We start from the raw sequence: 13,770 nt of genomic DNA on the forward strand, positions 1-13,770 counted from the left end.
GTAGTATCTACCTGATAATCCACAGAGATGTTTTGTGGGTTTTTTTTTTCCTTAAGTTTGTTCAAGTCTAAAAAATGTATTTTAAATATTTTTGTATATGGACATATCTGTAAGAAAGAGGCTTTGTCTGGCAGATGAAAACACAAAATCTTACCTCAAAATCGGTATCAAAAATTAGCGAGAGAGATTCCCCAAGAGGACCCTGCTTTTAAAGGAGCACCTACTATTCCACCTCTGAAAGTCTAAGGGGACGGGGTGCCTAACACTGGCTGCAGCCCGTCTCTCTCTCCAAAAGACGGTTTTCCACCCACCTACAACCGAAAACAGGCTTTAAGCAGCTTTATGCAGGCTGCAGTTTCATTTGTATCGTAATTCGAGCAAGCAGATTGTGAAGTACAGCTGCTCCAAAAAACTCTAACAAAATGTTTCTTTCATTGAAAATCTGTCTATTTATTAAAAACTGAAGTATTTTGAAGAAACAGTTCTATTAAAGTGAAGTTTGGGTGGGAGACCGACTGCTTCTGCCTGGTTCTTCAGCAGTCTATCGGGCTTAGCAGAATCAGGCCCCGGGCACACAGGACAGGAGAGCGCAGTGTAACTGTCCCTTTCGATAGCACGATCTCTAGTCTTGAATGATAGCTTAACGCCACAAAAATCTGCCACGCAGAAGATGCAAGATTTTATTTATTAGAGTTTCAGGAATATTGCTGCTCAAGAGCTCAGCCGCCCGTTTCTCCTCTACCGCTGCTAACCAGCTCTCTACAGCAGAAGGTCTGTGCTCAGCATGCATCTACCAGGGTCACAAGTTAACTCGCGGTTAATGTCTGTCTTGATGAGAAAGTTACTCACAAATTAATCAGAGGTGCCACCTTATCTACCTCCGTAGCTCCATATGTAGTTTTTCCATGCTCTCAGGACAAACTAGCCTAGGACAAGCTAAAGCACCCTACCTTTCTGAAGATTGTCTCCTTCTGTAGACAGACCTACGACCTAAACTTGTATTTATTTTATCCTTTACACAGTAGTGCTGGGAGATTATGTCATTGGGAACCCGCACGATGCTTGGCAAACAGCAAAGGCCAAAGCAACAAAGTGCATTTATCATTAATCAAAATATTTCATGGTAATGGCCTATTATAAGTCTATCAACTATCATTCTGCTAAGTCAAAGCAAAGGCAGCACTGGAAAACACTGAGTGAAGCATGCAGTCCAACAAATTTTGGGATATACTACTAGTTTCTAATAGTCTTGCCCTGGCTAAGTACCTCAAAAATTAACTGCAATTAAGATATTTTCAATTTATGGTATCCAGCTCTCAAATAACTTCTGTAACTAAGCTAGATCATGTAAAACCAACTTCATCTCTTTTTGCAACATGGAAATATTTTAACACACACACACACAGACACACACACATACAGACTATTTATTTAAAAGACACCAAATACTTGCAGCTCCTCTTGAAGTCAATTCAGATTCTGCCCAAGTTAAGTCTGAGTAGTTACTCAGGATTTCCTAGGCAGCACCAGTGTTTTATGTACACAACATTGAGAGCACTTGCAAACAGCACCAGCCATGTCTGATGCTTCAAGTGTGGCACCCCAAAGATTTGATAAATCTAACTGGCAACTGGCAGAGGACACACAAGCACTGATGGGGCAAAGCTGATCTGGAAACACTTTGGACCCTTCAGCCTTACTTCTGCATTTCAAATCTTTCGGCACATGAAATATTCAGATGTTAACAACTGGAAGCAGCATTAAAAACAGTTACAGTTCATTAAAGCCAGATGGCTCACTTGAATATGAAAAGAAATCAGACGAGTTGGATGTTGAATTAAAGTAAATCAGCTGGTGTCTGAGGCTTAATATTTTAAAACAAAGGAGCAGGAGACCACGGGGACATGAGATAAAAGTTTGAAACGCCTGCTGTTTGTGCTTTAAGTTATGCTACGAGACAGGGTCTACGGTGGGATGCCATCAATAGGTCCAGAGCTGGTCTCCCCTCACCACCGAACCCCATCTCCTCCCTTGCACTGGAACTGCTCCTTGCAACTGTCAGTTGAACCTGTTGGGAAGCTAAGCCAGCAGAGAAGAAAATGGACAAGAAAAAAAAGAAAAGTTTTCCTTGACCAGCTCAATTCTCTGCACTGAAGCAGTCACAAGCGTCACTATTGCTCTCCTGGTTTCCAGCATCAGTAGACATATTAGACTTGCATCAGAAACACAAGAGCACAGCCTACCCCAGCCCTAACAGCGATACTCCTGCAGCATTGGGATGGAGCTACAGAAAGGATCAGGTTTCATCAAATTCTTGCATTCAAAACCTCCAATAAAAATCTCTTAAAACAACCCTCTTGCCTATCATCTAAGGCTTCACTTGGCATAAGCAAGCAGAACTCGTATTGCCAAGGTCTGGCAGAAGAGGGGGGCGACCACAGGCGTCTTCAGAGCCTGACACCTACAGCCCTGCCACCAAACAGGGAGACCATCAAAGCAGTGAGGAAAGGTAAAAGTCCATTTTATTATCCTTGGATCATACTCTGGAGGGGGAGGAGAGGAGGTAAATGTCCTCCTGATGCCTGTGCCCATTCACACATACACACGTGCTTTCTCACTCTAAGAAAATACTAATTACGTGTTCCCTTTGAGGGGAGAAAGCACATGCACTTTATCTCAAGGCTTTTTGTAACCAATCCCGTATTGAGAGACTTGTGGTCAGGGCTTTAACAGTGCTCTCCTCGGCACACCTTTTGATTAGGTCTGGTGTTTTGTAGCAGATATTCTTGTTGACATTTCAGCAAGAAAAGCTATTCTGGACAAAAGCATCCCTCTGCTACAAACTTCTGCCCGGAAAACATTCAGAAGAAACAACGGGAAGCACAGAATAGGTACAGACATAACAGAGGCAGCAACCATTTCTCAGTGTACAGTTATAAATAGGAAACAACCATTATTTCCTACATTTCCTCATATATTTTAACATACTGACCCTTTTAGTGAATATCCCTGATTCATCCTACTAACACACAAGCTCATCATAAAAGCTTTTCTGTATTTAAGATCTATAACTCATATGACAAATTAGCCAGAAGGAGAGACTTTTCCTTTACAGAGACAACTACGAGAGCACTACACGCCAGTGGACCCAATCTTATCGCTGCAGTGAGCCTCTGGAAAGCAGCTGCACAGACCTTCAAGCCCAATTTCCCTCGCTGCCAGGCATGGATTGCAGTTACACTGCACCAGGTCCAGGGCTAACTTGCTCTCTTCTTCTCCGCAGTCTGGGAAAGACAACTTTATGCACTTATTTAACCTTTTCCCTAACCTACATCATGAACACAGGCATCAGCTGCCCATTTTGCTGGGAGAAGATGAGAGCGGCGGATCCGAGTGAGGGGGGGGAACATTGCTGACCAAGATTTGCAGGCTCCTGGGCTCTACGCACCACACGCCTTATCAACCCAGGAGCAGATCTAAGCGAGCCCAAATGCAGCTGCACAGGATCCTCTACCCTAGGAGATAAGCAAGTCGGAGAACATCAGGCCTTTGGAAAACACGTTCACACCCTCTCCAAAGACAAAAAGGCTCCACCCAGACTGACCCAGTCTCTGTCAGCTGGTCACCGATATGCAAGAGTGGAAAAATGTAAAGGACCTTCTAGGATGATGCCTTTTATTTGAAGGGTTTCTCCTGAAACAATTCTTCTCCCTTCAACCTTATATTTAAGCAGTAGAATTTATTTTAAAAAAATTTCAGAGCACAAAGAGAACCCAACAGTAAATTACCTGGCGTAGGAGCCAACTTTATTTTAGGTCTGCTGAGAGTGGGCAGTTGTTGATTCCTCATAAACATTTTTATGAGATCAATTACAGGTCTACAAGCGAGGTTTTGTATCACAGTAGCTTGGACTACTCTTAGTAGTTTCAGCATTAGAAAAAAAAGAAAAAAAAAGAAAAAAAAAGAAACCCAGTAAGTAAATTTGTCAGCTAGGACCAAAATCCACAGCCCTGGAGAAAACCAACTTTTAAGTTATCATCCACAGCAAGTTTCAGTTACTCTCTTGTAACAAAATCCTGACAACACAGAAACACACACACACACACACACACACACACACACACAAAAAAAATACAACCCACACTAGGAGTCAGTATGTTTCCTGAAAACAACCATATCCTTTTCCTGAAAACAACCATATCCTTTCAGTGGAAAACGGCAAAGACTTTGGTTAGACACTGCTGCCAGCTCAGTAAATGGATGCTGCTAATTACCTGCCATAACAAATCAGCAACATTCCCTATCAGGGGACAATACAAGTATTAGGTATTATTTGAAAAACTTCATCCTTGAAACCAGGACTGAAAAAGAGGCAAAAGCAAATGAATGCTCAGAATGAGATTCAGTCTACAAAATCGTAAAACCTGTGATGATAAAAGATTGTTTAAAATTTATGTATTGGCCAATTTCTGCACGATTGCTTCTGCTAGGTGGGGAAAGGCAACTCGCTAAAATCCCACGCAGCCGTGCTGTGACACTGGAGAGCGTGAGCCCCAAATGCTCGCTTTGCTCTCTTCTCCCTCACCCAAGAAATCTCTCCTCCAGGCAGACTGTTCGAGAGCACAGGAGGAATAAGAACAGCCTCTCGGGCTCATCTGCCACCCTGGCAGAGTCCAGTTCTTGCTCCTCGTGCATCTTGTGATTCACCAGACACAAGCACTGCTTCTCTAACTGCCCATTAGCTGTTCTTCTGTATCTGCCATACCAGAAGGGTAGTGCACAGCTTTCAGACGGGCTGGCCGTAATGTCAAATGATTTCTGTGGGAAGCAGAGTATTGTGCAAATCTACTTTTATGCTTTTCTTCTCTCTTGCTCCACCCTGCTGTTGTTCTCCCTGCTCGAACCCATCTCAGAGGTCCTGCTTCTCCACGAAGGCACCTTTGGAGTCTGTATTTCAGGCAAGCTTCTGTTTCTCAAATCCTTTTAGGAGTCAGGATAGGGTTTAAGAACTTTCTTGTAATTTACTTTTCTCTTGTTTAGTCATTAACAGTTGTAAGCCTGGATAACACTTATGGCATTTCACAATTTTCAATTGTATATACAGAGCATGCATTTTACAGGCATATGCTTTCTTAATATTTGACCCTCCACAAATAAAACACACAGTGAAAGACTTCCCAATCTCCAACTTATGCTGGAATCTCACTTTTTGAAGCCATTTTTAAGTGAAGTCCTGCAACTAGAAAAAACAATTTCAGTTTTCTCTCCTGTCAAAGCCAGCTAGTATCTGCCAATGATCCCTTGGCTCAGCATCATTAACTCACACTTAATCTTTCCAAGACAGCCCTGTAAGGCCCAGAAAGTAGACTATGGATAGGTAAAATAAAGTTTGATGCTTCTATAACAAAGTAATACAAATTGTATTAATTTCATTATTTAAAGTCATAGCTACAGAAGAAATTATATCATTCAACCTAGAGAACAGAAACCTTTGGCTGGCTTCCAGTTCTTTAAAGTGTATTTTAATACAGACATGCATGGAACAGTAGGTTTGTAAAGAGGAGCACATTTGCTTGCTTCTCTAATGATTTATCAAAGATAAACAGATCACAGAATTGTCCTTTATTATAGCTATAATCATCAACATTTTCTTTAGGTCATCTTTGATGCTCCAAAACAAAAGCAAAACCTTCCTGTATTATTCCAATATTTAAAAAATAAGTAATGGTGGTAGCTATGTTTCCATGTTTTTGCAGTTGCTAGACTAACTACCCTATGATCAAAACCAGTCTTTCAGCGTTTACCGTTCTATCAGGCCTCCAACCATCATCTGTCTCCTACAGTCAAATCATACAATTTTGTTCTTTGGTAACGGGTCATAGGTACACCATACTGGTGATCCACCTTTATTCAGCAGCTCAGGCTGGAGATGAGGCCTTGCATAGCTACATTCTGTCCAAGAACAACGACAGAAGTAACTAATCACCATTGTTCTTCAAGTGAAGTCTTTATTTCATTAAAAGTAATTAAAAGAACGCATGTTCATACCCACTCCTCTTTCAGACTTGCACTTCTTGAACTTGGGAAATGTCAGCTGATCTCTTTCTACAAAGTCTCTACTCGTTGCAACCTTTTTTTTTTTTTTKTCCTTGCAAGGACAAAAACTGTGTTCTTCTGAACACCAACTCCTATTCTTTGCAAAGAAAGCTTTCTTGGAGACACGGCACAAGGCTCCTGCAATCCCCTTTATCTTTTTGCCCGCCAAGAGCATGCCTGAGCATTCTTATCTGAACAGCTTCTGCACTGCCTCTGTGAACAAAAGCCATTGAACATGAAGATTATATATACACACAGGAAAAACTACTGCCAGAATTAGATAATTACTAAAACTTACTGCATTCCTCTATCGCATCAGTCTTCTCTCACCAACCAACATTCATAAGTTACACCTACACATTTCTGTGCCACCACCGTTACATCTATTTTACTAAAACAGACTCCAAGGTTTTCATTTCCCCACGTGGCAACAGTAATACTGAAACTGCCCCAGAGAACTGTATCTAAAGAACACCAACCTCACCTTGTTTTATTTCTGAAGAAATAAAAGGGGCAAAGGAGCTGCTATGCAGACCAGAGGGTGCAGTCAGCAACAGCAGGCAGGGCTTGCAGGACATGGCGCAGCACAGCTTTTCTAATTCACATGGTTCCAGAGCGGGTTCCTCGCTGTCCAAATCGACGCAACTACACAACTGCCAACACCTCCAGATGGGAGGTTAAGCGGCCTGCACAGAACGTGCAGCGCTGCTACAGTTCAGTAATAAACACATTTTTATAATCCAAGAGTTTATTAAAAAAGCCTCAGTTTACGACAGCTTTCCTGGATTTGTCCCATGCCCACAAAGGCAGTGTGGGGCACGCACTTTTTTCCACTAAAGCAGCTGATCACAAAGGTTTTACAGACACTTCAATTATCACTTGTTGATACGCAGATGCCTTCAGGACTCAGGTGCAACCCTCCTAGGGAGTAGTGCCCCCAGCTGTCCTCCCCGGCCCCTGCCGGGGGCCACGCGGAGGCCGTAGCAGAGGAGGCGCATCGCCAACGCCGCGGGCCTCGGGGCCAAGCACAGCCCCGTGCGCCCAGCCCGCGACGGGGGCCGCGGTGACACCTCGGCCACATGACGCAGTCCCGGCTACGGCCTCTGCACGGCGAGCAGCCGTCCCCAGTGCACGACTGAGGCGGACGCGCTTCGGCTCTCGAGCAAACCTCTGCCCGAGCCCCTCGGATTAAATACAGCCAATTGCCAGGACTACACAGGCAGAGATGCAAAAAACTTGCAGCGGACTGAAAGGTTATAGCCCTGGCAATTCGTTTGGAAATGTTATATGCAAATGTGCATTTTTACCAGGAGAGTAATATTTACCAGAGAAAAGCACAGTCCCTTTAGTCACAAAATAAGACAAATTTTTGTAACTTTAACTCATACTGTTATTAGAGCTACTCATACGTTACAGAAGAAACCCCAACAAACTGTAATCTATTCAACACGATTCTGCTGATACAACACTTGGTATTCATCTCCTTCCATTTAGGTCATATCAAGCTATGTGATTTTTCCAATCCCAGCCCCTGCTCGACTTCCCGTTGCTTCCGAGATTTGACTTCTCCCCTGGATCTGTCCGACTATACGTGTAGCACACTCAAGGCCGAAAGGCTCACTAAACACACGGTGAAGCGCTCTGCTCCGGCTAAACGAATGATGAGATGGGTCGTTACAAACCGTGCCAGGCTGTGCAGCAGGCAGGCAATTTCCATGAGAGCAGGCATTAAATCCAGGTGAGACTGCGAAAGTCCCTGCTCCTCTCCCAAGTAATTCAGAAGCCTCTTGACAGCGTGAGCACCCAGCTCCACTGCTGAGCGCTACGCAACCGGCTGTCCCCAAACACCTCCTGTGTTCCTAACCGGTTTCAAATAGAAGCTACCAGGAAGAATTGCTTAGTTTGATTCTTCAACAAGATAGTAACTACATTTGTCATGACATCCAGAAATTTTATTATTATTACTATTTTTTAATGTGAAGCCTTGGATGTTATTCTGGTGTCTCTATCTACCTGCCACAGCGTAAAGGCTACAAGAACATTTGGGAGTCATCGGCCAAATGAAGAAGCCAGAGAGACCAGACGGTTCTATTTTCCTTGAAGACTTTTTATTACCTATCCTACAGCATGGAAGCAATTGCCTGAAGGCACAAGTGAGCTCAAAAGATGAAGGAAGAACGTGAAACCGCTGTGGCTCCCAAGTCCCAGACGACAGCTTTGCAACTTATTATCCCCTATATAAAGGCAGGTAATGTGCCCAAGTAAATATTCGGCCAGCAGCGCCCCAGCGACACATAGCATAATTCATCGGGATATGAACTAGAGCTCTCCAACAGTAAGGAAACGACTTCTGCCTCCACACCCAACCCTTCAATACGTTGGAGTACCAAATCCCACAGGACATAAAGATGGGATACAGACAGCTGCCACACAAAGCGATACACGGTAGTTAACTGCCACCAGCACTGTAAAAGACATCGGATTACAGGACCCTTTAAACTGGATTAGAATCGTCTTTGAGTGAAATGCACCACAGCACAAACAGCATGATGAAATACCTGATTTCTTAGCTTCTCCGGAGCAACTGCGTTACAGAAATGGATACAATGTCCCGGTTTAGATAGTTTTTTCTTTTTAGTTAAAGTTTAAGTAAAGAAGATCACATCCTTTCCATGGCCTCAAAGAAGAGCACTTCCACTGTCAAGTTGTAGCAGACAAAGCACCAAATGAGAAGCTTAATTTCCCTTAACAGAAATTAAGGATACAATATTCACCTATCCTGTATGTGAGAGAGGGTTGTTTTAAATCAAAAAATGCATTGATTACATATATATTTTAGGCAGCTAACAAAGAAAAAAAATAATCTGCAAATGCCTGGAATATGAAAATTACTGGAGCAGTTTGCAGAAACCCAGCTATTAGAACAATAGATTTGTCTGATCTCAGTGCATAAAGGATTTCAGTTCTGCAGATAAAGTATAAAGATCAATGCGGTCTTAACCGAGTTATAATAAATACCGCCTTAATAATGCGAAGAGGCTCAATTTATTCAAACGAGTCCTCTTTGTCGACTCTGTGCATACGTTATAAGAAGTCTTTCAATAAAACCTGAGAAGGACCCTCAACTTGGCTCAACACTCAAGTCATGTAAAGGGAAAAAACCTGCAGTATTTTCCAAAACCATTTTTGAAATCAAACTCCTCCTCCTGGAGAAACTGCACGTGAACCACCTAATGGATGTCACTAGTCCAGACAATGCAACTACAAAAGGAGAACAAAGCAGAGGGGGAAGGAAGGTACTTTATAAGTATATATTAAAATATATATATATATATATATATATAAAAATGCTTTTAATATGCAAAAACATGACAAAGGAAGGAAACAAGTGGGAGTATGTCATTGAAATAGTACACGATACACTGAAAGATAATATATTACACCTATTTCTCAGAAGAGCTTCGAAACCACAAGCTGCACACAGCAAAGGCAACTCTCCCTAGAGCACCAGCAACAGAGACCACAGGACAAACTCGCATCCCACCAGCTAGCCAGCACTCGCACTCGCTTCAAACCTTTGAGACCCACTAATAAAGCACTGCTCAATGCCAAGGATGCTTCCCTCCCTCCCCCCAGTACAGAGAGCAGCTGAGGAAAGTAGCTAAACCTACTTATCCATGCCTAGATATGGATCCCGTTTTCCCAGAGCATGCACAAACTCCAATATTTCTCAGCTGGTGCTCCTTGGTGCCCCCACTTGCAAAAATACAGCCATTCGCCTAGCTTTGGGTTTAAAAACAGACTTAATAGTCTAACTCTAGGTTCATATTTTTTAAATATTGGCACTGATGTTATAGGACAACAAAGGGAATGACATCTCACTCATACTTCCTACAGGAAAAAAAAGTTATGAAAATTGAGAAGATCCCATTAAACCAATTTCCCACATACTGATAAGACAGAGTGAAAATTAAAATGGAAAACACTTGGTTTCAAAGTTTGCAATTTTTGTACTGTATTCAATTTAAATCCTTTTCATTAAAAACAAAAACTAAATTAAGGATCCCTATTTGTTTTTAAGCATGCTAATGCCAGTTGAACTGTAATGCAAACTGCTGACCAACGACAGAACCTATTTTAACAAGCAACGGCACTTAAAAAAAGCATAATTACAAAAAAAAAAGAAGGTGCAGAAGTAAATAAAACATAGCACACAGTTTTATCAGAAACACTCATCAGAACACATTGAGTGGGTCAAAACAAAGTCATAACTCAATTTTCCTCATGAAGAGGTTAACTTACTCATGGGCACTGAGTGCAGAGTACCATTTTCACCAGCAAGGACTTGGTACTACCTATTACCAAGAAATAAGCCTCAACCTAAATTCCAGCATCTGCTAATTCATTTGGGAAGCGATAAATGGAAGGAGGACTAAAAATATTGACAACCACACTCAACGCTCATTTAACATAAGCTACAAAGCCACCTCATTACCAAGGCCTTCAGAGCTCAGGCCTTGTTCGCAGAGATGCTAAGCAGTTTTTCATTTCAGATGGGACGATGCCAAATGAGACTAGAAATTTTCAAGAGTCAGGACCACAGGTCTGTTCACACAGAACAAGTTTCAGAGTTCAGCATCACTTAGGACTTCCTCTGCCTCACGTTTTTATTTCTGTAGCTTAATTTCACTGTCTTTCATTACAGTAAAAGGCAATGTCTCACTATTACAGACGTGCTGGAACACTACCAAATAACACTGCAAACAGTAGGTGCCAATACTATCACAGCATCTGCAATAGCAGCCCTAAGCTTCACTCTGCACTTCCCCCTCTCCCACCTCTCTCTCCAGAGCCAGCAATCCGCACAGCTGCCCTGTCCCAACAGTGGAGAAGGAAAGGGTCTGAAAAGAGGCTACGTTTCTCCTCCTAGCCAGTGATGTTCCTCCCCAGGCTGGGGGCTGACCTGCTGGAGAGCAGCTTTGCAGAGAAGGTCCTGGGGGTCCTGGTGGACAACAAGTTGACCATGAGCCAGCAATGCGCCTTTGGGGCAAAGAAGGCCCGTGGTATCCTAGGCTGCACTAAGAAGAGCGTTGCCAGCAGATCAAGGGAGGTGATCCTCCCCCTCTACTCAGCCCTGGTGAGGCCACACCTGGAGTGCTCGGTCCAGTGCTGGGCTCCCCAGTACAAGGACATGGTTGTAGTGGAACGAGTCCAGTGAAGGGACATGAAGACAATTAAGGCACTGGAGCATCTCTCGTACAAAGAGAGGCTGAGAGAGCTGGGCCTGTTTAGCCTGGAGGAGAGAAGGCTTGGGTGGGAGAGGGGATCTTATCAATGCATATAAATATCTGATGGGAGGGTATAAAGACGACAGAGCCAGACTCTTCTCAGTGGTGCTCATTGACAGGATAATTGATGCCAAGGGGCACCAACTGAAAGACGGGCAATACCATCCGAACATAAGAAAACACTTCTTCACTGCAAGGGTGGTTCAGCACTGAAACAGGTTGCCCAGAGAGGTTGTGGAGACGCCTTCCTTGGAGATACTCAAAACCTGGCTGGACATGGTCCTGGGCAATGTTCCCTACTGACCCTCCTTGAAATTGGACCAGATGGATGATGTTCAGAGGTCCCTTCCAACGTCAGCCGTTATGCGATTCTGCCATCAGTTCCCCGCAAGGAAAGCTCTCAGTGGCCTGCAACAAGTCAGCTTGGGAGCCAAGCATTACTGAAGAGTGACTCCCTTCCTCCCCTCCCACAGTTCCTGCAACCTGACTTATCAATTCCTCATTCCTGACTTAGCAAAGTCTATCACTAGCACAGTACAAAAGCACCTATATCACAGAATATTAAAATAGTAGGACCTTTCACTTCTTCCATAAGAACAGGTTCTCTTCTCCTTCCCCCTGGCAGACCACCACAAGCATCAATACAAAGCATGTTACCTACACACTGCCCACGCCTCAGACCCTGACAGGACTATAGTGGTTTCCTACTCACAGGCCTTCTCTAATTTAAGAGCAAAAGCATGGCTGGGATTTATCTTCTTAAAATGGCAAGGAGGAGGGTAACAAAACCAAACCACAATTCTACCACATTCTCCGTTGTCCCTCATGCATATCTCAAAGGCTATGCCTCTTTGCTCAAGTCTCCAAATGTGAATAAAAGACCTTATAACTCCTTCCTTTATTAAAAATACTCTTCTTTCACCTTAAGTGTTCGAGTAAATACTTTCACCTCAGGTCAGAAATCCTAGATGAGGCAAAATTCAGCTCTGTTCAATGCATATTTAAATACCCCTTAACAGAAAGAGTGCTGGGGGGAGGTTATCCTACATCCTAACCTCTAACAACTGTTTAAAAAAAGCCCTCTGCAGTTTCAGTTTGGTAGTCAGATCTTTGCCTCGATACCAGCCTGTTGTACAGGTTTCCTGTGCACTCTTTAACAACTATGGTTTTGTTACGTGGAGATGCACTCTGCCGCGAGGTACACGGCACCTGCCAAAGACAGTGCTGCTGACTAAGTTTCATAGTGCTTGTAAAAGCAAGAAGTCATGAGCAGGATCATCTCAAAGTGATCTAATGTATGTTACTTCGTAAACAATGCGGGCAAGATTCAACAGCCCCAGGCAGGATATATCACTCCCACATGATGGATGCTAAAACTGCAGAAGGGGTTAAGGGATTTCTTTGAGGTTGCAGAAAAACCCATGGCAGAAGCAGGGTCAGGAGCAGTTCAGTGGTCCAGACACATGGCTGTTTGAGGTGCAAAAATGGTGAAGCCTCTGCCAGATCCTACCGGTGCTTCAGATCATAACTGCAAAAACCAGTATATTTTCCCCCAGTGGTGGCAAGCATGATTTTACTGACAGTGCTCAAATACTAACAGTGAAGTGAATGATATGGAATAACTAGACAGAAATAATTCCTGGCCAACAATTCTGAATTATTTAGTAGATAGAGTGCAGAAAGGAAAAAAGCACTAAACAGACAAAGCATGGCCTGACTAAGGAAAAAACAAAAACCCAAAACATTAGTCTTCTGTTAGAAGAAAAAGCTGACTGCAGAATTAAGACTGGCAGCTGTGGCAAAAGCAGGAAGGTGGGATTGCACAGCCAAGGATGGCTCTCTTCTAGCAGCTAAACATTATATTGGCTGAGTTGCAACATGAAACAACATCCCAAGACTTTTTTTCTTTTAGTCAGTATTTCTGAAACACTAGCAAAAAAAGTACCCCTTGGCCACTGCTAGGGAGGAAGGGGAATGATGTAGGGAGCAATGCATCTGTTTCAACCACCCCTTTTAATAATCCTGGAGAGAAAATCCTGACCAACTGATCACAGCTAGCATTTCTTCAAAGGGAATGTTTCTTCCTCATTTAACTTACAAAACTCTGTCTCCTGCAAATGACATTTTATTTATAGCAGTGGTATTTGCTGTATAACTGATTGGGGAAGGCTGTAAATGAGCATCACTGCATATATATATGGAAAACAATGATAAAGCAGTCATCAAAAAGCTATGGAAGATTTAAATATTCAAATAAGGCAATCTGCATAACCCCCACCTGAATTTCAATTTTGCAGAACTTAGTCCCTAGCTTTGTGCTGCAGATTATCTGGGCAAGCTCTTTCTTTTCCACAGAAAAATAGCATCCTGCACTGTAAGAGGTATC

General features: G+C 43.0%; 1 protein-coding gene across 5 annotated transcripts in view; it reads right to left on the reverse strand.

Annotated features, from left to right (window-relative positions):
• SFMBT1 (Scm like with four mbt domains 1) overlaps positions 1-13,770 on the reverse strand; it is a 77,428-nt gene that overhangs the window by 42,179 nt on the left and 21,479 nt on the right. Inside the window, exon 1 of one of the 5 annotated variants that reach the window (XM_026084005.1) lies at positions 3,195-3,411. The exons of the other annotated variants lie outside the window; for them this stretch is intronic. The gene's annotated coding sequence lies outside the window, so the exon portion shown is untranslated. Of the gene's footprint in view, positions 1-3,194; positions 3,412-13,770 lie in introns of those variants that run through there. 5 annotated transcript variants of the gene reach the window in all.

This window comes from Apteryx rowi, unplaced genomic scaffold (assembly GCF_003343035.1).
Source record: "Apteryx rowi isolate R43461 unplaced genomic scaffold, aptRow1 scaffold_621, whole genome shotgun sequence".
NCBI lineage: Eukaryota > Metazoa > Chordata > Aves > Apterygiformes > Apterygidae > Apteryx > Apteryx rowi.